Source organism: Canis lupus, chromosome 11 (genome assembly GCF_048164855.1).
Source record: "Canis lupus baileyi chromosome 11, mCanLup2.hap1, whole genome shotgun sequence".
Classification (NCBI taxonomy): Eukaryota; Metazoa; Chordata; class Mammalia; order Carnivora; family Canidae; genus Canis; species Canis lupus.
The window spans coordinates 35290899-35318459 of NC_132848.1; the positions used below are offsets into that span (position 1 = coordinate 35290899).

General features: G+C 43.7%; 2 long non-coding RNA genes across 2 annotated transcripts in view; one reads left to right on the forward strand and one right to left on the reverse strand.

The window, feature by feature from the left end:
• Positions 1 to 27561, forward strand: part of LOC140642243 (uncharacterized) — a 76492-nt gene that overhangs the window by 12477 nt on the left and 36454 nt on the right. The window lies entirely within an intron of this gene.
• On the reverse strand, positions 11038 to 27546 carry LOC140642985 (uncharacterized). Its single transcript, XR_012039368.1, has 4 exons — positions 27367 to 27546; positions 22319 to 24085; positions 15649 to 15747; positions 11038 to 14743 (listed from the first exon to the last, which is right to left on the reverse strand). It is a non-coding gene; the product is annotated as an uncharacterized lncRNA (long non-coding RNA).

A 27561-nucleotide genomic window follows, 5' to 3' on the forward strand; every position in this document is an offset into this window, starting at 1 on the left:
TAACAAATGCCCTAGATGATTCATGATGAGACGAGTTTGACCCGCACTGAGGAGGTGATGACAGGGCTCTCTGTCATGTAAAACTGGAGCATCGTTCACAAACACAACAGGTAAATGGTACCCTTTGCACTGTGTCGAGCTGTCACCTGGATTTAGAGCTCAGGTTCTGGAGACCAACATCTGAGTGTTGGTTTGGGCTCCACTGTCTCCTGTGTGATCATGGGAATGGGAAAGCCTCTCAGTGTCCACGTCTCATGTCTAAACTGGGGATTATGATTATATATGTATATTATATATGTATAATGATTACACGTGTGCATTCCCATACCGATCTCTGACACATGGGTGTTCATTTTAATTCTGACACTAACTGCCTGGAGTTAGCATCAGATCCATTACTTGAAGGGCAAGGTTCCCAAAGTTGCCCTTACTCAGATGCCAGCTGCAAGTGGGGTCCCCGGGCTACTTACACTTCTGTCTGACTTGGTTATGAACTTGGGGATTCCCATGACCTACCCCTTCCCTGGTTGATAATTCACTGGAAGGACCTACAGAACTCAGGAAGGTGCTATATTTATGATTACCATTTCATTATAAAAGATACAAATGAACAGCTGGTAAAGTCATACATAGGGCAAAAATTGCAAGGGTTCCAAGCGTGGAAGTTTCTGTCTCCAGGTGACAATGATACGCGTTTAGGTTGGAGAATCACTGTTCCGAGGCTCCATGTGAAATCGGGCTGTCCGAGCTGTGGGGGAATGCTAGAGACACGGATTTGGCAAACACCTTTGGCTTCCCACCCAGCAGCCCCATTCTTCCTTGCTCACTGCCAGGACAACAATTTGGTTTTGCATGTTGGTGGCTGTGCTGTTTCCAAGAGGCTGAGCCCTTACCCAGCCCTGGGATGAGTCGTGATCAGTGAGCGACAACTAAGGGGCCCTCCTTCCACTGGCCACCCGGTTTTGGCTCTGGCCAGGTGACCTGATGCTGGCAGGGTGGCAGGAGGGGAAGCGGACAGGGACTCTGCGAGTATCCATGCCAGTGGGTTAAAGAGCTAAGGAAGAAGCAGTCCCTTTTCTACCTCTAGTGCTGTTTTGTTTTGCTTCGAGAAAGTATGGGTGTTCATTTTTATGAGTGAAAAGCATTATTTTTCCTCCCCACTATCCACCCAACTCCCTCTGATCTAACTAATATGTGATGTGGGATTTCTCCAGTCCTGGGCAGGATACGTTGGCCCCCCCTTGTACGGGTCCCCCGGCACCCTGTACCTCTCCTTCTGCAACAGCCTCCAAGCTCTGGTTAGCAGTGGCCACTTCTCCCCAGTGAAGCTCTGTGAGGGGGGGCAGGCTTGCCCCCTGCTCCCTGGGTGCCTGGTCTGTGGGCAGTGCATAGTAGGTGCTCCCTGAATGAATGCTTGCCCACTGAGCAACCTGCGGCCTCCTCTCCAGTCCTGGTTATCGGCTCACTCTGTGGTGCTGTTTTTAAGTGGCCTATAGGACAAAAGGGCATGGATGATGAAAGCGGGGATAGAAAAAGGGGTTGAGGAATTTTGTGCAAATGAACCACATTCAGGAACAGCAAATTCACCACATTCTTTAGAAGCCTGTGAAAATCTGGCAGACAAAAAAGGGTTTTGTGAGTGGGTGTCAAATGATGAGTGTAACCATGGACATTTTTTTAGGAGTGGGGGAAGGGGTGAAAAATCTCTCTGTCCTCTTGGACAACAGAGAATGATGTCTTCTAATTTAAAAATGTCTCTCTTTTTAAGGGTCCAGTGGCTTCAGAGTATTTTTTTCTCTTGGAAAAACAAATACACTATGTTAACATCAACAAGGAAGGCTTCTCTGGAATGAAGCTGTATCTGTAGGTGACACTGCAGAGAAATTCTGCTCTAGACTTTGTAGCTCGGGGCAATCACTGGCAGTGAGAAGATTGATTCCTTGTGTTTCTTTTCTCAAAACGGTTTATTTTTAAAGACTATTATTTACTTATTTAGAGAGCATGCAGGGGAGGGCAGACTCTAAGCCTGGGGCCCTATGCCGGGCTCCGTCTCATGACCCTGAGATCATAACCTGAGCTGAAAACAGGAGTTGGTTGCTTAACTGACTGAGCCACCCAGATGCCCCTCCCAAAACATTTTTATTTTGAAGTAATTCCAGATCTAGAGAAAAGTTGCAAGAATAGCACAGATTCCCTAATATTCTTTCCCTAGATTCTCTAAATGTTGCCATTTTGCTACATTTATTTTCTCTCTAAGATATATATATATATATATATATATATATATATATTTTTTTTTTTTTTTCTTTCTGAACTGCTTGAGAGGAAGTTGTGGGTATGATGTCCTTTTATCTCAAAATAACTTAATGTGTATTTTCTCAAGTAACAAGGACATTCTCTTACAATAATCAAAATCAGGTGATTTCCACTAATATAATACTATAACTAACCTGCAGACCTTATTCAGATTTTGCCAATTGACTTAATAATGTCCCAGTAGCAGAACCCCCTCACATTTTTCTGGTTCTGAGTCCAATCCAGGATTGTGTGTTAAACTTAATCATTATGTCTCTATAATTTCATTCAATATGGAGTAAACTTCAGGCTTTGTCTTTCATGACCTTGACATTTTTCAAGAGTATGGGCCAGTTATTTATTTATTTATTTTTTTGGAATGACCCTCAATTTGGGTTGTGTGATGTTTCCTTATAGTAAGATACAGGTTTGCATTTTGGGCAGGAATATCCCAGGTACAATGCAGTATCATAAAGACTAATTTGAAAAAGGTGATTGGTTTCAAAGAGTTTGGTGTTTGAGGAAGATCAACAGCATCCCAGTCCTTAGAATCACTTGCTAGAGATGGTGTGATCTTGAGAGAGGCATTTTGCCCTCTGAGCCTTAGTCTCTGACCTGTGAAATGGGAAGAGTGGTAGCAGCTTACATTTACTGAGAACTTATGATGGCTAGAGGTTGTTCCAAATGGCTTATACTCATTTAATTCTCAGGACAACCCTATACCAGAGGTATTTTTATTTTTATTTTTATTCTCCTTTTACAGATGAAAATGAAGCACAGAGAGGTAAACAACTTGTCCACAGTCACACAGCTGGTATGTGGTGGTGATGGGTTTCCAACCAGGTTCCTCTGTCTCTAGAGGCTACCTGTTTAATTCCCATTGCCATACGGATTCCTTGAAGTGATACTTCAGAAGATTGCTTATGAGACTAAAGAAACACATGCAAGGCAAGATCATTGTTCATATCTTCCTTTATTCAATGTGTTTTTCATTTTATAAAGGACTTGGGTCAAGATGTTCCAACTTGGTGACACTGATGTGATCAAGGATCTAAGACTAACCCCAGTCCAGCTGACGTTTATGAGGCCCCTGGGCCTCATGAAGCAATGAAATCAACCTTGGGCCCTTGGGCTGTGTTAAGGGATGAGGGAGAGAAGGGCAACTCAGCATCTGCACTTGGTTTTGGTTCTTGGACACTCACAGATGGTTGATGCTTAGTGGAGGCTGAGCCTGTGGAACGAAGCCTTGTGAAGAAACCACCGATGCCATTTCTGTTGGGTTTTGGAAGGCTTTCAAGTTGCCTTATCTCAATGGCATATTCCTCAGGCCATCATAAAGTGTGTTCACATTTCCCAAGTGCTGGCTGGCTGGGAGAATGTAGGGAAAAGCAGGCAGATCAGATCCTTCCCGGCAGGACCACTGATGCTTTGGGATTCAAATGTGTAATGTCAGAGAAGGGTGGAAGAGATGTTTTGTTTTGTTTTTTATAAAATCTTTTTTTTTTTTAGATTTTTAAATTTATTTATTCATGAGAGACACAAAAAGAGAAAGAGAAAGAGGCAGAGAGAGAGGCAGAGGGTAGAAGCAGGCTCCATGCAGGGAGCCTGACGTGGGACTTGATCCGGGGACTCCAGGATCACGCCCTGGGCTGAAGGCAGCACTAAACTGCTGAGCCACCCGGGCTGCTTGGAAGAGATGTTTTGAAGTGATCTGAATCCATCAAATTTTTGAAGGGGTGACCACATGTAGTCATCTTTTTTCTTGCATGGATGAGAGGGGTAGGAAATGAATTTTTTTTTTTTTTTTTGGTAGTTATTCTCTAATTATTCCCAATTTCTTTGCCATACTCAGAAAATCTATTTTTTTTTAAAATTTTTATTTATTTATGATAGTCACAGAGAGAGAGAGGCGCAGAGACACAGGCAGAGGGAGAAGCAGGCTCCATGCACCGGGAGCCCGACGTGGGATTCGATCCCGGGTCTCCAGGATCGCGCCCTGGGCCAAAGGCAGGCGCCAAACCGCTGCGCCACCCAGGGATCCCGGAAATGAATTTTTTATTATCTGTGTGTAGGACAGGGTAATTAACTGGGCTCCATGGGTACATTTCAGGAATTCTAGGAACTTCTTGAGTTATGTATAGAATTGACTATATTGCAGTTGAATTGTGAGTGAACACGTATGTGTTCACATGTATTTCCTAGAGAGAGAGTCCCAATTTTTAATCAAATTTTCAATGTGTTTTGTTAGTTAAAACAGAAAAAAAAATCCTTGGTGGCCAGAAAGAGAATATGAAAGAGAAAGGGGGAGAGAAGGAGAGAGAGAGAAAGAGAATATTATTTCACAATAGTTATACAAGAAGTTGCTAGGAAACCATTCACTGACTTTGTGAATTATAAACATTTTCTTCTTAACCAAAATAAATAGACCTCATATCATTTCAATCATGAGAACACAGCTGCTTGTGTGTTGGGAAGGAGTGGGGCTGTTGTGTGTGTGTGTGTGTGTGTGTGTGTGTGTAGGGAGGGGTAGGACTGATGGAGAAGGGGAGGGAGGATGGGTGGAGTGGGGCTCTCTGAGAGTGCAGAGAATAGGAATGCAGGCTTTTTCCCATCTTCCTTCTAAGAAGGAGCAGAGACCTTCCTGCAGCCAGCCTTCAGTGGGTGCCCCAAGAGAATGATCCTTGCTGACAATGATGATGGCTATAGGTGACAGACCTGTCCTTTTGTACCCAGTGAATGTGTGGGAGTTTCTGCTTGCCTTCAAATTTGCAAATCTCACAAATGATTCATATCCCCGAAAGGAAAAACAAAAGTGAAGTAGGCCACTCTCCTACCTAGCCTCTGTTTCTCCCATGGAGCTCTTCTAAGCTCTGGGGCCTCATTCTGGGTGTGGCCGTGGCCTGTCCCATGTGGCTTATAGGGACGAGTGATCAGACCTCTCAGATTTCTAGGGCATTCAGATTTAAAATACTTGTTTTATATTCTACAGATTTTTGTTACCTCTGAAATAAAAATATGCTTGAAATCTCTCTCTAATTATCAGAGCTGAGGACCAGTTACTTTTAATCCCTGAATCCATAGGGACTTTTAAAAAAAGATTTATTTATTTATTTGAGAGAAATAGAGACAGAGACAGAGAGAGAGAGAGGGAGAGAGAGAGAGAGAAAGAGAGCAGGAGCAGCGGGAGAAGCAGACTCCCCACTGGGCAGGGAGCCCGATGCAGGGCTCAATCCCACGACCCTGAGATCAGGACTTGAGCTGAAGGCAGATGCTTAACCAACTGAGCCACCAGGTGCCCCCATGAGGATTCTTTTTTTATCTTTTCATCTTCTGCCTCCCTTCACCGGTTATATCCTAGGGTTTTTTTCGACTTTAAACTGGAGTTAGAGAGCCAGCTTCTTGTCATCACTACTAATATTTTATCATATATTTTTGTGAAGCCATATAATTCTTATTTTTATTATAGTTTTGGGCTTTCAATTTAAATATATACACTGATTATTCATAAATACCATACTATATTCACACCCAACCCTTTATTCTATGCCCTCCTTGCCCTGCTGTCCATGCTGTTCCCAGGTCCACCCCCACCCTCTTTGCCTGCCCTGTCCTTACACTAAATGCGCTACGCAATCTAAAACCAATCACTTGATGATATTTCTAGTGATTCTCCCCAACCTCCCCTCCATTATCAATCTTGCTCTTTTGCTAGATCAAACCCACAAACATGCATGTGTGTTCTCTCTTCCATCTTAAAAACAAATGAACTACTGATGACTCTACTTTCCCAAAGCCTTTCTATTCTGTGTTTCCCTTTGCAGGAAAATTCTTTCAAAAGAGTTGTCTATACCTTGTCTTTATCTCCTCTTCTCCCACTTTCTCTTAAACCCACTCTGATCTGCCTTAGTGTTCCACTGAAAGTACTGTGGGCAGGGTCCACGATGCCTAACCTGAGACTGTATCCAAGGCTCACTTCTTAGCCTTTGTCTTACTTGTCCATCAACTGCATGTTACACAGCTGATCACTTTCTCCTCCTTAATTTGCTTCCACCCTTGGCTTCTAGAGTACCACTGTCTCTCTGGCTGCTCCTTCTCTGTTACCTCTGTGTTCCCTCGTCTGCTACTGGAGAGCCCTAAGAATCGGACTTGGTCTTCTTCTCAGTTACACTCATTCCCCTGATACTTCCATCCAGCTTCATGGTTTTAAATGCCACTCATATGCTGAAAACTCTGATTGAAATTTCCATCTGAGACATCTCACCCAAACTCTGCACTCACACATCCAACTGTATACCCAACATTTCCCCTTGTATGTTTGATGGATTTCTCAAACTCAACATTTTTGACTCCTAAACTTGCTCCCTCAAAGCCTTCCCAAATTTAGGCAGTTGATAGCAATTCCATCCTTCTGGTTGCTCAGGCCACAAATGGTGTTATTATCATTGATCCTCTGTCACATCCTAAAGCAATCCCTCAGGAAATCATACTGACTTTCCCTTCAAAATAGGCCCAGAATAAGTTCATCTCCCATCTTTCACTGTGGTCTAAACCACTGCCTTCCCTGAGCTGGATTACTGTGATAGCCCCCTATGCTGTTTCCCTGCTCCCATCCTGGACCCCCATGGTCTAGCCTCAATACAGCACCCCAAGTGACTCTTTTATATAGACTCAGTTATGTACCCCTTTACCTCCTAAAATTCCAAAGTCCTACAGAGAAAGTCAAAGGCTTTTCAAAGTGTCTTTTTGGTGAGGTCCCTTTTCACCCCCTGTCCTCATCTCCTCCCAACCTCCTCTTGCCCATTCCACCTAAACCACCTTGGAATTCATGTGGTTCCTGAAATGGCCAGGTACACCCCCAGTGGAGGCCTTTTGCACTGGCTTTTCCTCTGCCTGGCACACTTCCCCTCATTTCCACGGTTCCTTTGAATCTTTCCTCAAATGCTGCCTCCACAGGCAGGCCTGCCTTAAGCACTCTGGCAAAAGCTGTAGCCTGCCCCACCCCTACCGTCCCACAACTCAGCACTTCTGATTACCTTGCTCTACTTTTTCTCAATTTTCCCACTGCATGTATCACTTCCAGAAGATATGTGATTTACAATTTTCCCTTATCTTTTGCTCACCCTGTTAAAGATTTTTTTACCTTTTGGAGCATCTCTTTGGGCATTTGAATAGGAGGTGTGGAGGAGGCATACCTGTAAGGTCACAACTTGCTGTCATGTGAACCCAGACGTTACTCCATGAATCCACAGCTCATCCTTGTTTAATTTTCTCTGTATTCCAATATTTGTTTGATTGGCACACAAGACATTTTATGATGTGCTTTCTCCCATGCCACCTCCAACCTTGCGCTTTTCACAAAATCTACTGTCCCATTGAACTGCTTGCAGTTGCCCTTAATTTCTGCTTTTTCTTGGCTACTGATTCTTTAAGGCTTAGCTTAAACATTATTTCCTTTCTGGAAGCCTTTTCTGATCATTTCAGTCAACATTTAAATCATTATTTTTTTAACAAATATTTATTGAGTGCCTACTAGGTACCATGGAGATAAAGTGGAAAGTGGAACAGATATGGTCCCTGCTTGTGGTGTGGTGTTGGGAATAGGAATGAATACGTCATCATATTTGTTACATGGGGAGTGGGGTAGAGGGGAATTCTTCCCCACTTCTGGTTGTTCTTTCCATGGAGACTCCAGCCTTTCAAAGTTTTGAAATTGCATATTTTGGATTGGTAACTGGGAATGAGAGTCTCAACCTTTACTTCCCTCTTTCTCTGGTACATGATCCACTTTTCAGGAAACACACATTCTGTTTGACTTCTCCAAATTTGAGTTTGGCATGGCCAGGCCCCAGTGTGGGTCTAGGGGGGTTGTATGCAGTGAAAATCCGATACTGCCTGCAACTGACCAGGTGGGTAAACTGGTCTCATTCTAGGGCTTAGTATGAAGAAGTCTACTTATCCATAGACCTAAAGTCATATCCTCTGATAGTAGCTTATTTCTAAAATTTATCTCTCAATTAGCTCAGAGACAGGAAAAGGATACCACTAGTCAGGCTCTCTCAAACCTTAGCAATAGTTTAGAGTAAAATTCTGAGTGGAATTAACTCCTGTAGTGTCTTTTTCAAATCTCTTTTATGATATTGGTTATATCACTGTAATGATCCACTTATAGATGTCTTCTCCTCTAGAGTGTGAGTCTCTGCCTCTGGTTGTGAAATATGTGCACTGGACAAAGGAGTCAGGCTGGAGGGACAAATAGGGGGTTAAAATTCTGGCTAGGGCTGTGCTGGTTGGTGGTTGTGCCTTTATCTGAGGTCACATCACCTCAGAAGGTGAGGTGCACTTTTCTATAATTTTCACAAAACCTTCTTGTGTTCCAGCAAAGCCATATGTCCTTGTATTTGATGAATGAATAAATGTATACTCTTTAGATGGGCAGCGCTTTTGCCTTACTGAAACATAATCATCCAGAAGGGAGGGATCACATCTATTTAACTTATTTTTCACCATCCCTAGTAAAATACAAGAAGCCAACATATCAGGCAAGACCCAGACAGAATTGTGTGTGTGTGTGTCTGTGAGGGGGGTGGGGGTGATACCACCTTTCTCAGACCATTCCCTTAATTTCCTTCATTATTGCTATTATTATTATTATTATTATTATTATTATTACTACTACATTTAAGAGTAATAGAAAAAACAGTGGATTTGAATTCAGGAGTCCTAAAATCTGAACTTTAGTTTTCTTTTATCTAAATGAAAATCCTGGGGCACCTGGGTGGTTAGGCATCTGCCTTTGGTTCAGGTAATGAACCCAGTGGCCTGGGATCCAGCCCCACATCAGGCTCCCTGCTCAGTGGGAAGCCTGCTTTTCCTTCTCCCTCTGCCCCTCCCTGCAGCTTGTGTGTGCTCTTTCTCTCAAATAAATAAGTAAAATCTTTAAAAATTTTAAAAAAATAAACAGAGATCCTATAGATCTCAATGGGTTGTGATAAGGACAAAACAATGCAATGTATGTGGAAAAATATTGCACGCCATAAATTTATACAGATGTTAAGGGGTGTTACCGTCATTCCTTGATTGCTTAAGTTATACTCAGAAGCATTTGGTAGTTCAATTACTGTGTAAGACTCACTCTGACAATGTTGATTCTAATGATAACAACACAGCATGCTTATTTCTGGAAAACACCCAGAGGCATCTCTTTGAATTATTCATTTTCCAACAGGTTTTTATAGGTTTTTATAACATAATTTGAAAGGGCCTAAACCTACATATTAAAGGGGATTCCACTTAGCATCTGCACATATATTTACTTTTCTTTCTGTTGCTTAGTGTTTGGTTACGGGAATGTTCAGAGAGATTCTCCTTGATGAAGCCATTCTGCTCGTTAATGAAACTATGCCCCACATCACACTTTTTCTAACCAGATATACTCTCATAGAGCAGGAGCATCCTTCCAACAACCATCTACTTTCAAGACCTTGTGAGAGTGTAGCCCTGATAATTGTGTGGAAAAAGGCAGAAAACCAGGGCTGATAGGTGCAGTAGAGGGTAGAGAGTAGAGGGATCAACATCAAGCCTTTGTATTTCCCTATGATTGTCCTGACTGTAGTTCCCCAGTAAAACATAATATAGTACATACAGAGCTGATGAGGTGTGTAGTACAACCTCAAGGGCAAGAGCAAAGTCAAAATAGGAATGCCAGAAAGTTTAAGGAGTAAGGATGTGGATACCAGGAGGGGGCTGGAGTTATTCAACTGTTAGAATTATCCAGGCCTGGGTTCAGTTCCTGGTTCTACCAGCTACTTCCCTACATTAGCCTCAGTTTCTTGTCAGTAAAATATGGCTACTGTCCTCATTCCTTGGCACTAGCAGAGGGATCAAATAAAGAATGCACTTTCAGAATAATGCCTTGAAAATAATAACTACATGGTTGCCACGATTGTAATTATTATATCAATAGTAATATCTTAAAAAAATAGTAATATCTTAACTGGTAGTTTCTAAATACTGTAAATGTAAATAAGGCAGTCATGGTGGTCAAGAGCTTGGGAAGCCAGTTGACCTGAGTTCAAACCCAGCTCTGCCCCTTACCAGCTGTGTGAACTTGGACATGTATCTCAACCTCCCCAAGCCTCAGTATCTTCCTCCATAAAATGGGAATAGAATCAGCATCTACTTCATATGCTTTCAAGAGACCTGAATTGCATAATGAAAGTAAAGAACTTGGATACTGGACACCTCATTGGACCAAGAGTCCTCAATCGTTTTGTGTTCTTTCCCATGCTTTGAAGTTGTCACTGCCAGATTAGGAGAGCATGGAGGATTCTGGCTGTGGGACACTGGGGATGTCAGAAGGCCGGGTGCCACCTACCCCACCGCCATGTACCTGAAGTTCTTTCTAGGATAAAGGGTTTAGGGGTTTCCTAGGACCATCATGATATCAGGACACAGTGCCTCTGCCAGAAGGAGCTGACAAGCATCATGGCTAAACTTTAGGAGTCAAACAATTCAATTCCTATATCCACCCCTTATATCTGTGGGACCTTAGGCAATTACTTAATCTTTCTGAGCCTCAGCTTCCTTACCTATCTTACAGATAAGATATCTGGCAAGGCCAGACAAGAATTGGGAAGGTCTGTTTTCCCAGGCCATTCCCTTAATTTCCTAAATTATTATTGCTCCATAGAGTTGATGTGAAGATTAAATGAGATAATAACTGCAAAAATGTGCCTGGCGAGGTAAATGGAAACTATTTTTATTAGACCAGCAAAAATCATTTAATCATACATTTTGGTAACTAGTTACTGAATGTCAGATACCATGCCAAGTACTGTGAGACCATTTCTGATTTATTCAATGAGTTTTTTAGTATTTTTTGTATGCTAGACATTATCCTAGGTACTTATCCATTAAGCCTTCAGAAGTCTAGATAAAACACCCCTCGAGGCTATTCAATTCTATTACTCTGTGAGGCTCCAGGTTGTGAACCAGTTTTTCTTAATTCATGCATCAAACAGGATACCAAGAATTTTGTGAAACAACTGAAAATATAAAGAGGAATAAAACTCCGCCCTACCCAGCAGAGGTTTCCAGCCAGGTAAGGCCATTTTGACATTACTGTCTTATCATTTCTTTCTTTCTTTGAATATCTTCTGTGGTTTATTTCTCTTTTGTTATATACTCAATGGTTATAATAATTAATTAATTGAATAGACATACATTGTGCATCTACTATGTCCAGGTCATAGTAGGTTTTGCTTGGAACATAATAAAGACATACGATTTAGTCCCTAACTTGAGGAAGTTCTAATTTAATGATGGAGATAAGATACCCATGAGAAGTCAAATAATAATCACCTAATTGTGTTTTTCTGAAATGATGACTTTGAGCAAGTATCATGGTTAAGAAGCAGGGACTTTATAGGCATCTGGACCTGACTTTAAGGCCTGTCTCTGCTCTTAACTAAGTCTTGACTTTGCCAAGTCACTTAAGCTCTTTGAAAGTTCTATCAGCTTTACAATTAGGACAAGACATTATTGGTTGAGTCAATGCCTGTAAATGCTTAGAACAAGCATTTACATTTAGGGGTTTCCTAGGACCATCAACAGCTTTTCCTGGCACAGAAAAGCTTGACTTTTAGTCATTATTATCTGAATTAATAGTATTATTATCATACTCAGAAAACCTCACTACCCCTAGTGTGGGTGTGCATGCGTGTCTATGCCCATTGTGTGGGTACAGTTAGACATTTCACATGTCATTCATGATCCAATCTGATCAGAGAGATTCATTCAATCATTCTTCCATTGAATGAATAGTCAGTGAACACCTACTATGTGTCAGGCATGTCCTGGATACTGGAACACAGCAGTGAGCAATCAACCCTAGAAGTCAAGGTCTCTGCCCTCAGGGAGCTTATCTTATAGTGATACATATAAAATACAGATAAAACCTAAACTACAGGCCGTGATAAAATGAAGGAAGGGGACTGAGCATCTTCCGTCTTGCTATGGCACAAAGACTACTTTATCCCTGGTCATAGCACCCCACATCTAGATGAGCAAGCGAGTGACCTCTTTGTTCAGGTCACCACTCTCTTTTCACATTTCAGCCTCTGAGTCAGCAGGACACTCCTCAGAAGATGCTCCTGTCATCAGTAGGAGCATGTCTGGTCTCCCATGACTCGGAAATGGGAGGCTGGGTGATAAAAGGCCAAGCCCAAGAGAGTAGCTGGACTTTTTGCAATCACATTAGAAGGAAATAATTATGGGCGCTCACATTTGATCTGATTATTGGTCCAGATGCATGGCGTGAGTGGCTAGTGGCCAGCAGGGAACAGCTGCTTTTGCTGTGACTGGTCCCTTCAGTGAGAGCAGGAAGGAGTCTAGTTAGCCTGATTTATTGAACTATTTAACATCCAGTGGATATTCTGTATTTTACTGTTATTTATGACTTGCTGAGTCCTGGCAGTAAGCTTTGGATGAAATAAGGTGCAGGTGGAAGGCATGGCCTGGGGCCGAGGGGGTTTCCGTGTAAGGACGGGACAAAGCAAAGCTTCCTCAGCTCTCACTAAGCACATGGGCTGAGAAGGTGGTGACATCTCCAAGGTGCGAGTCTAGCTTGTCCCCCATTCCAGGGATTCCTTTCACACCTCCGACGTGCTCCCTGTCTCCTGGGCCTTCCCTCCCCCTCTTCACAGACATGTCTCCCCCTGGCAGGCGGGGCTTCGTGGTAGCAAATGACCCTCAGGTCCAACCCACCCAGATATCTTTGGGATTTGGTTTGCAGGCCAGGCCGTGGCACCGCATTTTATGTTTACAAAAGTCAGGAAGAAAGAGAGAAGGGAGAGAGGAGGCCCAAGGAGGAAACAGCAGCGCACACAGAGGCCACTTTACTCCCATGAAGAGGAGCAGATGTTTCCCATGTTATATTTTCCACGTCTGAGCGGCTGAGATGTGGGGGCATCATCCCTGGCTGCTCCCAGGGCTCGAGGTGGGGGGTCTGACCAGAAGCGTGAGGTGGGCCAGCCCCGCTTCCTCTGCTTCAGTCACGCACAAGGCCCTGACGAGCCTGCTCGCTGTTTACACTCGCAGCCAGGGAGCCGTTGGGGAAAGCAGCTCTCTGACCACCAAACCGCCTCATTGGCTCCAGAAGCCTCCGCCTGGATGGCCATCCGGGTGACCCCAGCCCATCCCTGCCTGACCCCAGCTTGCCCACTCAGGGCTGCCTTTGAAACCTTTCTGTCCTCCCTCTTTCTGGACCAGTGCGTCTCCTCAGCCTCTGCTGCCCTGGGCTCGTCTGCCCCGCGAGTGCACTTGGTGCCCACACAGATTCCTCCGAGCCGCGGGGGTTCGGCTGCAGCCGCCGGAGGCCGTGTGCACCCGGAACGCCATAGACTAAACACTGAGTCACCGCTCACTTGCCTGCTCTCCCCAAAGCTCTGGTTTCGGAGGGAGGACCTGAGGGCTTCACGGAGAGAAATAGTTTCCCCTCTTCTTGCTGGGTGGTTTTAAGGTGCGGCAGCGGCGAGATTGCTGAGAAAGTTGTGGGTGGGCCAAGGGCCAAGGACAATGGACGTATCACTGGGTCAGCACTTGGTGTGAGCACCAGCTCGGCCTCTCTCACCCCCACCCGGGCACCCCCACCCGGGCACCCCCAGGCTGCAGCCACGAGCTGTGCCCTGTAACATACCACCACCACCCTATGCTCACGGAGGGGAGCAGCGTGGCAATCATGTCACTGGGTCGTCGCCACAGCCCCGTAGGAAGGCCAGGGAGGGGACTCCCATTTTGCAGATGAAGAAGTGGATCTCCAAGAGGCCAGTCTGTGGCTGGAGAGTGCTGGAGACCAGTCCGGGGGCCAGATCTCCCGGCCCAGTGCTCTCATCCCAGCAGGCGGTTGCAGGAAACAGCTGGCTTATGTAATGAGAAAAGACGGACTGGGAAATTCAATGTTGGATTCTTAGGGAAAAAGGAAACTGACCTCCCACAGTGAAGTGATCAAGGCGTGGCTCACGGGCCAACTGGGCATTGGTTCAGTGGCCTGTGCGGTGACCCGAGCCACAGTGCTCCATGGGTGGAGAAGAATATAGCAGAGTCCATTGGCTTTTAGGATCTTGACTGGAGAGCTGAAACCCTGGGAATTTGCTTAGCTTGCTTATCAGGGGCTGGCTTCCCCTGAGCTACCTGGTGAACCCGAATGCTTAGCGTGGCTGTTTGAAGATTAGGGCTAATCTGTTTACGGATGGGAGGGAGGTTTGGTCATTTCGTATCTTAGAGAGACAGTTAAAGTCACTGTTAAGGCATCTCCAAGAATAGCCCATCAGAGGAATCCACAGTTGAGGTTGATGAGAAGCAAATTCTTGTCCGCTCCATGCGTCAGTACCGCCCAGCAGCCCGTGCTGTCTCTGTTGTGTCTGCTCCATATGGATGGATCTATTAATGGCTAGAAGGAGGGTAGGAATGAGAAGGAAAGGAAGGTAAGAGAAGCACTTTATAATTTAGCATGACATACATCTCTGGCTCCTTTTTAGAATGCAACATCCAAAAGCTGGAGGATTCTCTTCTATCTGCTTTTCCAATTTTAGGAAAGCATCCAGTTGCCATCATAGACCTCCAGCTTACTTTTCTCCCAAAGCCATTTCCTTGGGAGTAGATGTTAATAAAAAGACTCTGACTTAGGGAATGTTCTTAAATATTTTTGACCATGATCCACACACCCATGTAAATGTGACTGAAACAAAAGTTTTACAGAGCAGTATTTACCCTTACTTTTGCAATTAATTCTGATAGGTTCTCTCTACTATATTTTATATTACTAAAAAAAAAAAAAAAAGGAACTGGTTGATCTACTAGTGCATGATTGGAAAAACTCTGTTATAGACATCTTTGTAAATGGTCTCATCAGCTTCTCATAAAATGGCTTCATTAATTCATCAGTCCCAGGCCCAGTACCCTGGACCCCACAGACGAAGCCAGTTACAGTCAGCTGCTTACCCACACAGAGCAGGATGATGATGGGGAGCAAGGTTTTATATCCTCAAACAAAGTGTTACCAGAAAAATGACTTCACAATAAGTAACTATGACCTAAATGGTTGTGGTGGTGGGGGAAAATCAAAGGACAAATGAGAATGACCAATTTAACTTCATTTTTCCTGCCACCTGGCCTTTTTTCATGCTGTTCCTTTCTCCTGAAACACTTTTCCATTCCTCTGCCTCTGTGCAAAGTCTGACAATCAAGGATTGCCTCTTCTAGGAATTCTTCCCTGACTACCTTTCCCTTGAAAACATTTGACCACCACTTAATTTGATGCATTGTCAGGACTTGTCAGCAGCTGAGTTAGAATACCTTAGTATCTTGTGATTGATTTCTTTTAGATGAATATCTGCCCAGCTTCATGTACTACCTGCAAACCATGTCTGTGAAGTGGTCTTCTGCACCCTGGTCCTAGAAGAGAGAACCAAGGGGTTAGCACTTGGCCAAAGCAGGGCAGTGGTGGGCCCTGCTCTTGGGCCCCGTGACATAGCCTCATGTCTTTATGTCTTTATAATCTATTCTTAGAATGACCATATGTCCTATTGGTTGGCCAGTCTTGTTTTATGCCTATTATCCAAGCATAATTATTTCTAGTATCCTATTTGCTCTTAAAGTGCACTCACCTTACTTTACACCAACTAGAGTTGGCTTCTGTTACTTATCATTGCACATTTATAATATCTGTAGCTTATAAAGCAATTTCACCTATATCATTCTCTTTCCAAGTTAATTATTTTCCCCTTAGAACTGCTCCTTCTTCTGTCTGCCACCACTGGCTCCCTGTCCTCTTTAGCCAGAGACCTGGGAGTTAGCCTAGACTCTTCCTTCTCCTTCACCTCATGAATCCATTCATTCATCCCTTAAAAAAGTTTGAGCACCCACCAAGGACCAAGCACTATGGTAGTTGCTGGGTATATAGGTGGTGAATGAAACAGTCTTTGTCCTCCTTCGGTTTATATGCTGGTTCAAGAAACAGCCACAAATAAATAGTTTCAAATTGTAATAAGCGTGGCAAAGGGAAAGAATAGGCTCTCTGAGAGAGAAGATTGGGGGAGGTATGTGGGGCTGGACTACTTTGTTTTGGGGGCACAGGAAGGCCTTTCTGAGGAAGGAACATTTGAGCTCAGATCTGAAGGGTCAGAAGGGCCAGTTAATGAAGGGATTTCAGTAGCAAGGGTTGAGTGGAGTTTTCACATTTTAGGTTGATCACTCTGAGATCCATGTGGATGAGGGGCAGGAATGGAAGGAGGGAGACCAATTAAAAGGTGACTGCAGTTGTTCAGACAAGGGTTTATGGTGGTTTACACTAGGACTAGCAGAGATAACTACAAATGGACAGATTGGGCAAGTATTTTGGAGGTGAAAAGCAACAGGATTTGGCAGTGGATTGGATGTGGTAGAGGGGTGGGGTTGGGGGAGAGGGAGAAGGAGGTGTCTACCAGGTGTGTGACTTTAGCCCAACAGTGGACAGTGGAACCATTTACTGAGTTAGGGAGGAGAAGATGAGAATATTTGATGATAGTTGTAGTGTGTAGATCAAGACATCAGTTTGGGATGCATTTAGCTGGAGGGGCTGGTGAAAATTCCAAATGCTGCCTATTTCAGCTTCGTGGGCATGTGCAGGGCTCTTTGCTCAGAAGGATGGGCCCTGTGCTTTGTTTAATGCTCTGCTATTGCCATCTTGAAATTCTTCATAATAAAGTGAAGTTGGATTGGACAACTGAGCATGTGTGCAAGTAGAAGGACACGCACTATGTATGTCTGCCATTCCTTGCCGCCCATTCACATATAGTAGTTGTCATGTCCCCGACACAGATTTTAGTAGATTCATGACGTGAAGGAGTTCAGTGAGACTCAAAGTGAGTATAAGGTAGATATATTACATCTATGATTGGCCAAGTGGGGCTACTGACAACCTCAAGAAGCCATACCTCCATTTAAAACAATTTTCTTAGAACACAGAAAGAAGGTAATAGTGTTCTAAGAAGCAGAAACAAGGAACCCATCTGTATCCTTACTTAGGCTGAAAATGTAGGTATAGAAGGAAAGGGAAACATAGACAACCCATAGTTCCTTTTTCCTTTTGTTCCTTCCTTACTCATTATTTTGGGTAGAATGTTGGTGAATTAAGAAATGAAAACAACTGAGTTAGTTTGGTGCAGCATTTCTACTGCTCTGGTAAAAATGAAATATGTATGCATGTAAGAGCCATGAAACAAGACTTGTGCACTTTTGGTGATTCTGCATAAGAGCTAAATGCTCTTCTATTTGCATTTAAAACTGACATTGCTCAGTATAAAGGTGAATGGTAAAACTCATGCTACTAATTTAAATTTTTAATTTTTCTTTACTTAGAATGACAATAAACAGCAAATTAAAAGTACCATGGGGGACACCTGGGTGGCTCAGTGGTTGAACGTCTGCCTTCGGCCCAGGGCGTGATCCTGGAGTTCTGGGATCGGGTCCCTCATTGGGCTCCCTGCATGGAGCCTGCCTCTCTCTCTGTGTCTATCATGAATAAATAAATAAATTTATTTAAAAAAAAATACCATGAAAAGTCGTAAGAGACACTCTGTGGAAGAAGAGAAAAATGCATTAGTATCTTTGATGGCACTTTTCTTCCTGCATTTTGAACAGGATCCCAAATTTTTATTTTACACTGGGGCCTGCAAATTATGGAGCTGGCCTTGAGTAGTGCATCAAGGAAACAGGATCAAGAGCCCTACGTTATCAAATTCTGTTGAATTAAATATCTTTTCATCTGTCCCCTGAGTCTTATTCATAAGACTTCCTTCATATCCCTCAATTCTATCACTATGTGAGACACTCACCCCCCATTCTTTAAGGGGGGGGGGCGTTGTCATGTCTAGGAGAAAGCAGAGCAGAGATACTGTACAGGGAATGGCTTAAAAAAGAGAGAACTGTAGAACCAAGGAGAGACAAGAGAAGTAGAAGGCAGGAGGAGGGGAGACTCCATGTGGGATGGAGACCTAGATCCCTAGGTCTACGTCCCCAAACCTAAGAGGCCTTGTCCTTTGTATGGTAGGAGGAGATAAGTCCTAATTGATTCCTGGTGTTGAGGCAGAACCACCCATGAAATACTAACTTCGAGGAAAACAGCAAGGCCAATTTTCTCTCTACATTGTTTTCCCAGAAGGTAAGTAGAGACAAACTCTACAGGGCTGTACCACTCAGTGTCTGTTTGAGGGGTTCATGTCCAGGACTTCAGAACCAAGGTATAATGTCTGGGTATTCCTGAACTCATTCTACTCTAGGCCTGAACAATGGTCCCACCTCCACAGATCCTACCATCTCCCCCTAGTTGCTACACTGTCAGCCAAGACATGCCAGTAGGTAAAGGAAGACCCCACTGTGAACTTCCCAGAGTGTGAGGGACCCTGTGAAGACATAAATAACACCAATCAAGAATCTCTGTGAGAGCTGAGCCATTTCTCAGTCCAGGAAGACCATATTACCCAGCCTCCTTTGCAGTTATAGTGGGGCCATGTGATTGGGTTCTGGCCAGTGGGATCTGAATGGGAGTGATTTGATGGTGAGATGGATGTTATAATGCCTGATGTTCTGGATGGAAAATCAGACTTAGGCAATTTTATGCAAGCTCACCAGATGGTTCTTTTATCAATGCTTCCTTGGGGGCTATCAGGGAAGGTGGAAAGCAATGAGTCTAGTGTGGCAAAATGGATATATCATGTTAAAAAAATAAAGATAATTATAATTTTAAAAAGATGGACACTTTGTAGCAGCTCTCTCTTTTTTTTCTAAAGATTTTATTTATTTATTTGAGAGAGAGAGAGAGATCATGAGCAGTGGGAAGGGGCAGAGAGAGAAGCAGACTCCTTGCTAAGCAGGGAGGCCAATGTGGGGCTCAGTCCTAGGACACTGGCATCATAACCTGAGCTGATGGCAGACGCTTAATTGAGTGAGCCACTCAGGGGTCCCTCGTGGCAGCTTTCTTAAGAGTGTATAAAATATTTGTGGTAAATTGCTACAATAATGGCCCCGGATGAATTCCTCCTCCTGGTATCCATGCCTTGGTGTGTTTCCCTTCCATCCTGATGCCATGTGACTTGATGTGGCCAATGGGATGTCAACAATCGTGGTGTCAGCAGAGGATCATGCTCATGGAACACAGTCTTCCAGTTGTCTCTGCTGAGCACAATGCACAGCCAAGCCACCAGGTAACTGCAGCTGTGTAAGTGAGTCCAAGTGAAACTAGTCGAAGAACTAGCGATACAGTAGTATCAACCCACATAATTGTGGCACTAAAACTGTTGTTTTAAATCACTGAGCTCTGGGGCAGTAGATAACCAACAAAATGTCTTAAGCATGTTTGTTTCCCCAGAACCTACTAATTGCCTGGCATATTTCTGCCCTCCATGCATTTTTATTGACATAAACTTTATCTTCCCAACAACCCTGTCAGGTAAGTATTACTGCCATTTTCTATTTATTTTTAATTATAAGAGTCACAGAAATTCTCATCCCAACCCTGCATGCTGAGGGAACTGATTATTTTATGGCTGTAATTGAGGTTTGGAAAGATGCAGAAACTGGCATCTGGTCACCCCAGCAGGCTTAGATCACCTATGCTATGTATATAGACTATAAAGAATTGACAGTCTTTGCTACTTGTTGAGTGCTTATTATGTGCTGGGTGCCAAGTGCTTTAGTTATACTGTATCACTTTCATTCTCCCCAAAACCACATGGAGTGGGCGCTATTAGCATCTCATTTTAGAAAAGGAGACACTGAGGATCAAGAAGGAAATGAGGCTGGTTAACAGCAGCTCTAAGCTCTAAACCCAGGACTGATTCCTCTCTCTTTTGCTCTTCACGATTTCACTTGATGTGGAGTCATAGTTCACATGGAGATTAGGTTCCAAAGTCAATGCATGGAACAAAATTCACACACTGTGAAAAATACTCTTGAAAATCTTCCAAGTCTCCTTTGAAGTTAAGCATATACTACTTTACTTAGTAATAGATATGTAGAACTATATAATATATTTTAGGACTGTATCATGTTTAAAAAATGGCTTTCAACATAAGCGTCACACTGTGGCAAAGTCTGGCTGGATGCTCACAAATTCCATTGCTTTTCTTCTGGGACTCACAGAAAGACTCCATTTCCTAGCATTCTGCAGTTAAATTGGGCCACGTGACTGAGCTCTGGCCAATGGAATATGGACAGAGTGATCTATGCCATCACAAGGGCTGGATCTTACATACTTCTGTAGTTCTCTAGCCTAGACGTTGGCAGACTATGGCCCAGAGCCAATCTGGACTGCTGCCTGTTTTTGTAAATAAAGTTTTATTGAAACATAGCCACACTCATTTGTTTACACATTGCCTCTGGCTGCTTTCATGCTATAACAGCAGACACAAGTAGTTGTGATAGAGACCACATGGCCAGCAAAACCTAAAATACCAAAAGGAAGAATATCCAATGGGAAAAAGTCTCTTCAACAAATGGTGTTGGGAAAGCTGGTCAGCCACATGAAAAGGAATGAAAATGGACCACTTTCTTAAACCATACACAAAAATACATTCAAAATGATTTAAACACCTAAATATGAAACTTGAAACCATAAAAATCCTAGAAGAGAACATAGGCAGTATGGTCTCTGCCATTGACCATAGCAACATTTTTCTAGATATGTCTCCAGAGGCAAGGGAAATAAAACCAAAAATAAACTATTGAGACAACACTAAAATAAAAATCTTCTGTACAGTGAAGGAAACAATCAACAAAATTAAAAGGCAACCTACTGAATGGGAGGTGATAGTTGCAAATGATATAGCTGATAAAGAGTTAGTATCCAAAATATATAAAGAACGTATACACATCAACACCTCAAACCCAAAAAATCCAGATAAAAAATGAGCAGAGGAAATGAACAGACATTTCTCCAAAGAAGACATCCAGATGGCCAACAGACACATGAAAAGAGGCTCCCAATCAGCCATCATCAGAGAATTGCAAATGAAAACTACAATGAGATATCATGGCACACCTGTCAAAATGCCTAAAATAAAAAACACAAGAAATGACAAGTATTAACAAGGGTGTGGAGAAAAAGGAGCCCTTTTGCACTGTAGGTGGGAGTGCAAGCTGGTGCAGCCACTGTGGATACAGTATGGAGATTCCTCAAAAAGTTAAGAATAAAACCACCCTATGACCCAATAACCATGCCACTAGGTATTTACCCCCAAATACAAAAACACTAATTCAGAGGGATACATGCTTTCCTATGTTTATAGCAGCATTATTTCCCACAGCCGAATTATGGAAGCAGCCCAAGTGTCTGTCAGTAGACAAATGGATAAAGAAGATGTGGTGTATATACCTGAATACCATTCAGCCAAAAAAGAAATGAAATCTTGCCATTTTCAATGACACACATGGAACTAGAGAGTATAATACTAAGTGAAATAAGTCAGAGAAAGACAAATACCATATGATTTCACTCGTATGTAGAATTTAACAAAAGAAACAATAAAGAGAAAGAAAGAGAGAAAGACAAACCAAGAAATAGACTCTTAAGTATAGAGAACAAATGGCTGGTTACCAGACGGGAGGCAAGTGGGGGGATAGGGGAAACAGGTGATGGGGATTCTGGGGTGCACTTGCTGTGATGAGCACTGGGTGATGTGTGGAAGTGTTGAATCATTGTATTGTACACCTGAAACTAATATAACACTGCCTGTTAACTATACTGGAATTAAAGTTTTCAAAATTGGAAGGGGAAAATTCTGGGGAAAAAAACCATTTACCAAAAGTTTGCTGACCTCTGCTCTAGTCCTCTCATGGTGGTGGCTACGATGTACTACGCAGCTCTCCCTTTAGCAATGACAACTTAATTCCTCAGTTGCTGGGAGTGCTGCTGGAAGGTGGTCCTCCTCTGCACTCACTGACTGATAACACAGAGATTTAACAGCATAGCCATCTGGCCCCAACTCACAACAGCTCTGAGAGGCCGCTCAGCTCCAGAATTTTTCAGTGGGTTCGCAGAAGCCTCTTGGTTGCAGCTCACCATCTCCTGCTGCCCAATCTTGCATCCTGGTCTCCCTTCCACAAGCGTTGATCCCAGGAGCTTTCCCTGATAAACATCCTGCATTCTAATCTCAATCTCAGAACCTTCTTCTGGGGAGTCCCACCAGCAGCAGCTGTCATCCCCTTCTGGAGTGTGTAATACGGGGATGTCACAGATGGAAGGTGCTGGACCTTGCATCACTGTTTAGAGAACAGTCACTAAGGAACACCTCCAGACACCCATCCCCTGTGACAGTGGGTTAGCGATCCGCCTCTATTGTGTGACGCCTCTAAGATTCGGTATTGTTCGTTACAGCAGCCGGCTCTGCTTATTTTGACAAATATATTCAACAAGGCAAGGTTTTATGTGATGAGCGGTCTATGAATACTGAGACCACAGATGACATAGACCCCCTCAAAGTCACTGCAGAGCAGCTGCCCTGTGAGTGGGATAGAAGAAGGTCAAGTCACTCACATCCGTGATACATTGTTCTCTTTTGGTCTCTTTTCGCCCTCTCACCAAGCACATTGAGCAGAATTCTCCTAAGTTAAATGTGGCCATGATGCGACTGCCCCTCCAGCCCTGTTTGGGGCTCCACTATCAAAGCATCTTTGAACAGCCTGCATTCTGCAATAGTTGAAGAATGAGTAGCATGTGGATGGCTGAGAGGTGGATAAGTGGGGGATCAAATCAAGCCCAGATGTCACTCAGTCTCCCCCGACCCAAGCTGTAGGCTGGAACAGAAATCAGAGGAAGAGTCCCCAGTGGGGGTTCCCAGGAGCTGAACATAAACAGCCCCTCTGAGGCCTGCCCACCGGGCATGGCTCCACTGCAGGACTGTCTGCAGAGGCAGCTGGAGCCCAACGTGGTCTTTTGTCTCCCCTCTCTCTGAAGTCATCCTAGGACACAGGTGTGCATCCCCCACAGCCAGCCGACAGAGAAGATGAATCAGCTTCCCTGAAAGACGTGCCCCAGAGCAGTCTGTCAGCTGAAACTTGTCTGAAGGAGCATGGTTCCCTCCTGACCACAGCTAATGAAAATTGTGGCTTGCCCGAGGAAGAATCTGTGCTATTCTTTAAAGGAACAGTGCTAACCACAGATGTGCAACATCTGGTATGTGGAAGGGGTTTCCCTGAATGAGGACTGTAACTGGACCAGCCAGTTCATGAGATGCCTTTGGGTCCAGGTATGTATTTTTCTACTTTCGGCTCTGGATTTGAGTTCTCAGAAGTTCAAGGGAGGTCCAAATGCCTCTTTCTATCACTTAGTATTTTTCATTATATACTCCTCCTTATTTATCTTCTATGTATGGTTCTTGATGAATATGACTGAGATGCCCCAAAGCCTATGCTCCTGCTTCCTCTAGGTCTTTGTTCCTGTCATTCTCCATGTCTCTATGGCCTCTCTATTTTAAGACTACAAATTTTGTAGGACTCTTTCCACCACAATTAAGTGAAACCCAGTCCAACTCCCTTAAAGCCAAAACCTACATTTAATGAGTAATGTAACTTAAAATTCAGAACCACTTGACTTCAAAGACAGGTGTAGCTGAATCCAGGGGTTCAAATGATCTTTCCAGGATCTGGTCTTTGTCTGTTTCTCCAGGTCCAGACTCTGTTTTCTTTTACATTGGCTCCAGTTTCAGGTAGTCACTGAATGGACTCCAGTCTTTTATGTCACCATATTAGCTCCTTCCTGGAAAGAGATTGTATTTTTCCCAGTTATCCTGAGGATGGGACTGATTAGACCCCTTGAGACACATTCATGTTCACTTATGAACTTAATCACTATAATCAAGGGGATGTGATCCCTATTGTTTGTCTAGGCCTGTGTCCCTTGCTCACTCCTAGAGTTTAGGTCTTTCCCCAGGGGAGAATAGGATTCTATTATGAGAATGGGGTTGAATGCATGTAGGACGAGGAAAGATCAGTAGATACATAATCCATAGCTTGCTTCTCAAGCTCAAGTTCATCCCAGATAAGATTCCCCTTTCTTGCCCCTATAGCACTCTAACAGTTGAATATGAGATTATATGTACCTCCTCTGCTTCTCCCACTGGGACTAGAGGGCCTTCTTTGTTAGGAAGGCATGGGGTAAGATATAGGTAGGACATGAGTGCTAGAAATTGCATTGTGTTTCCTTTCTTTGTTTGAAACCTAGTGAAATCAAATAGAAATGAGGCAGCTTTGAAGCAGGGGAAAATAGTTACAACAATTAATAGTTTGGAACAGGGAAGAAATGGGGCTTAGTGACAAAGACAGGGGCCAGTATGTATGAGGGCCCCTCTGCCTCATGCTCCCTAGTAGCTGCCTCCAGGTTCAGATAGGACGCCAAGATTTGCCATAATTTGGGGTCAGCCAAATACTCTTTGTGAATTATTGAGCTCTTGGTGGTCAGTGCTGTCTGCCTTATATTTTTCTTATACCACCCTATGTATCTAGCACTTTTGCAAGCACCTAATAATTACTTGACAAGTTTTTGTTGGGTTAAATTGTGATACCGGTGCCAAGAAATGGCAAGCCTGAAAACCAAAGAGGTGTAGGTTGTAATCAAGTCTCTTAACATTGGCTGAGCAAAGTAGCCATACCAAGAGAGCAGAGAACAGGATAACAGCTATTTTTGTCTGGTGTTTCTAGTTCACAATACTTGCATTGCTGGCTTACTCACAATAGCCCTGTGAGATGATCCAAATGCTATGGGGTAAACTTCAAGGTTAAGTCTAAGGCAAAAACTGGGTGTAATCAAAATTTCACTGGAAACTCCTATAAATCATCCACAGAGTACAGTTTAAAAGGTTTTGTGATTCAACCAAATACTGGAATACTTGTGAATTATGTGGCTGGGGACAGTAACATATTGCCTGTTATTTAGCAGGAGTCCATTCCCTAAGAGCAATATTAAAATACACCATTTATGCATTTAATGCAGCAAGTTGTTCACAACTAGAAAGAGACGGAAGAGCCGTTCCACATCTTTGGTTTTAAGATCATTTTGGGACACATGTGCATTGAGTGGATTGTCAAGTAGAATCTTCTGGACTACTTAAATAGTTGTTTTTATTTCTTTCTCTTTGTTCTTCATTAAGTGCAAATGGGTAGATTCATGTAAATTGTTGTATAATGCATTTCCCCAATCTTACTTGATTAAAAATGTTGGTTATAGATTTAGAAAGTGCTCAGCATGGGGCCAGGCCCAGGGAATTCAATGGTGAAGAAAATAGGTGTGATTTCTGACCTAATGGAGTTTATAGTCTTTGCAGATTGCTTTGTACCCAAAGAAACTAAAACCAAAGCTCAGAGAAGTGCCTGCCAAAGATTGCTCAGCCAGCAAGGGGCCGAGCTAGGATCTGAACCGGGGTCTTCTGGCTTTAACCCTAAGATTCTCCCAACTACTCCCCACTGGCTTTCATGGTAACTGAAGTCACTTCCAAAGCCAAAGTCAGAGTCCTGGAGTTCATTACAGAAGAAACAGACCATTGGAACTGGCCACTTGCCTTGGCAGTCAGGATCTGGAATTGAGTTCATACGTGGTGTTGAATTGTTCCCTCCAGAAATGGGATGGGTTGGAATGGAATGGTAATGAGGGCCCTGTTTGCCCCAGAGGACCCACTCCCTATCCTGCCCACCAGCCATAATGGTTGACCACCCTGTTTAAGCCCCCTATTGATTACAGAGAGTTGATTTCTTCTGATGCAAGTGGCTGAGCCAAGGGCAGTTACTGCTGAGCCATAGCCCCCCAAATTACTGCCTTTCAGATGAAGTATGTCAGGCGTCTTTCCCAACAGCCCTTTCCAAGGACAAAGAGGCTAGTCGTGGACTTGCATCTTCCTTGTCTGATACCCAGGGTGCATATGTTCTTTCTCCATGTGTACCCCAAATGGTCTGAGAACAAGGGTGCCCCCTTTCCAAGTCCCAGGCACCCTACGAGCCTCTCAGGCCCCTTCCAAAGAGGAGCCTTGAGGATGGTGCCAACAGGACGCATCAAAAGGCTGTGGTTTCCCTGGCTCTCAGTGTGCTGACCCAGCCCACCACTGGGGTTGCAGTGCCAGACCTGGGGTTCCTCATCACTCGGCACAACCATTTGGGTGATTTAAAGAGCAATCTTCATATTGAAGGCAATGGTGACTCCCCTCCCAGCCCCTAAGCTGGGTCGGATTTGCTTCATCAACTCAGTTTCATTAAGGGAATGTCTACAGTGAGCAGAGGCTCAGGTTAGAATTAATTCTTTTCTATTGTTCCTGTCAGAAATATAAAAATAAAGCATTTAGCTCAAGGAAAGTTGACTTCTCTCTCAGACTTGTGTATTTACTCTTTGGAGAAATGTCACTAATGGTGTTTTAATAATGCTTTATGTGCCTGGAGACCAATCATAAAAAGAACTTACTATTTACCAAAGCAACTGCTAGCCCCTTAATGATGGGCTAAGTATCAGCTACTGGCAGGATATGTAGTGGGTAAGTGTTGTGTAATTACCAAGCAAATTCATCATTATTTCTGTCTTATAAACCAGAATATGTGTTAAATAATACTTTGGGGCCACTGAAAGTAATTACCAAGTCCCATCTCTGTAAGAACTGTAATTATCCTACGGTTGCCCTGTGTTTACTAAGCAAATCTATGCAATTATTATCTAAAGCCCAAACTCTGCCCTCAGAGCCACAAAAGTGCACCCGAGGGCAGGTCTGCACCCAGAGTAGAAGCAGCATGTGCATGGGGTCATGAAGGTTCCAGGCCTCCACTTCCCAAATCCCAGCTCTGCCCTCATTCCTGGCCTCTGAAAAAAAAGCCACAAGCAAGGCTTTACCAAACAAGCTGATTGTGTCTTCTCTTCCCCCCCAAGCCCAGCCTCTGCTCTGGGCTCCCTGCTCTTCCAACCTGCCAGTCCCTACCATGAGATCTACTAGGGGGACCTCAGCCTCCGGCTGCAAAGGTTCAGTTCTGCACCTCCAGGAAGCTCTTTTCTTTTCCAAGGCTCACCTCATGTCAGGAACTGTACTGGTCTCTGAGGACCTGAAGATCGATAAAGTACGTCCCCTGCTCCTGAGGGCCAAGGTAGGAGAGGCAGACTGTTCCAGCAATGGTGGGTCTGGTACACAGAGGCTACATAGCACTGAGGTCAAGAGCTTGGGCTCTGGAGCCAGGCTGCTTGGCTTCAGATGTGCTTTCGCAAAG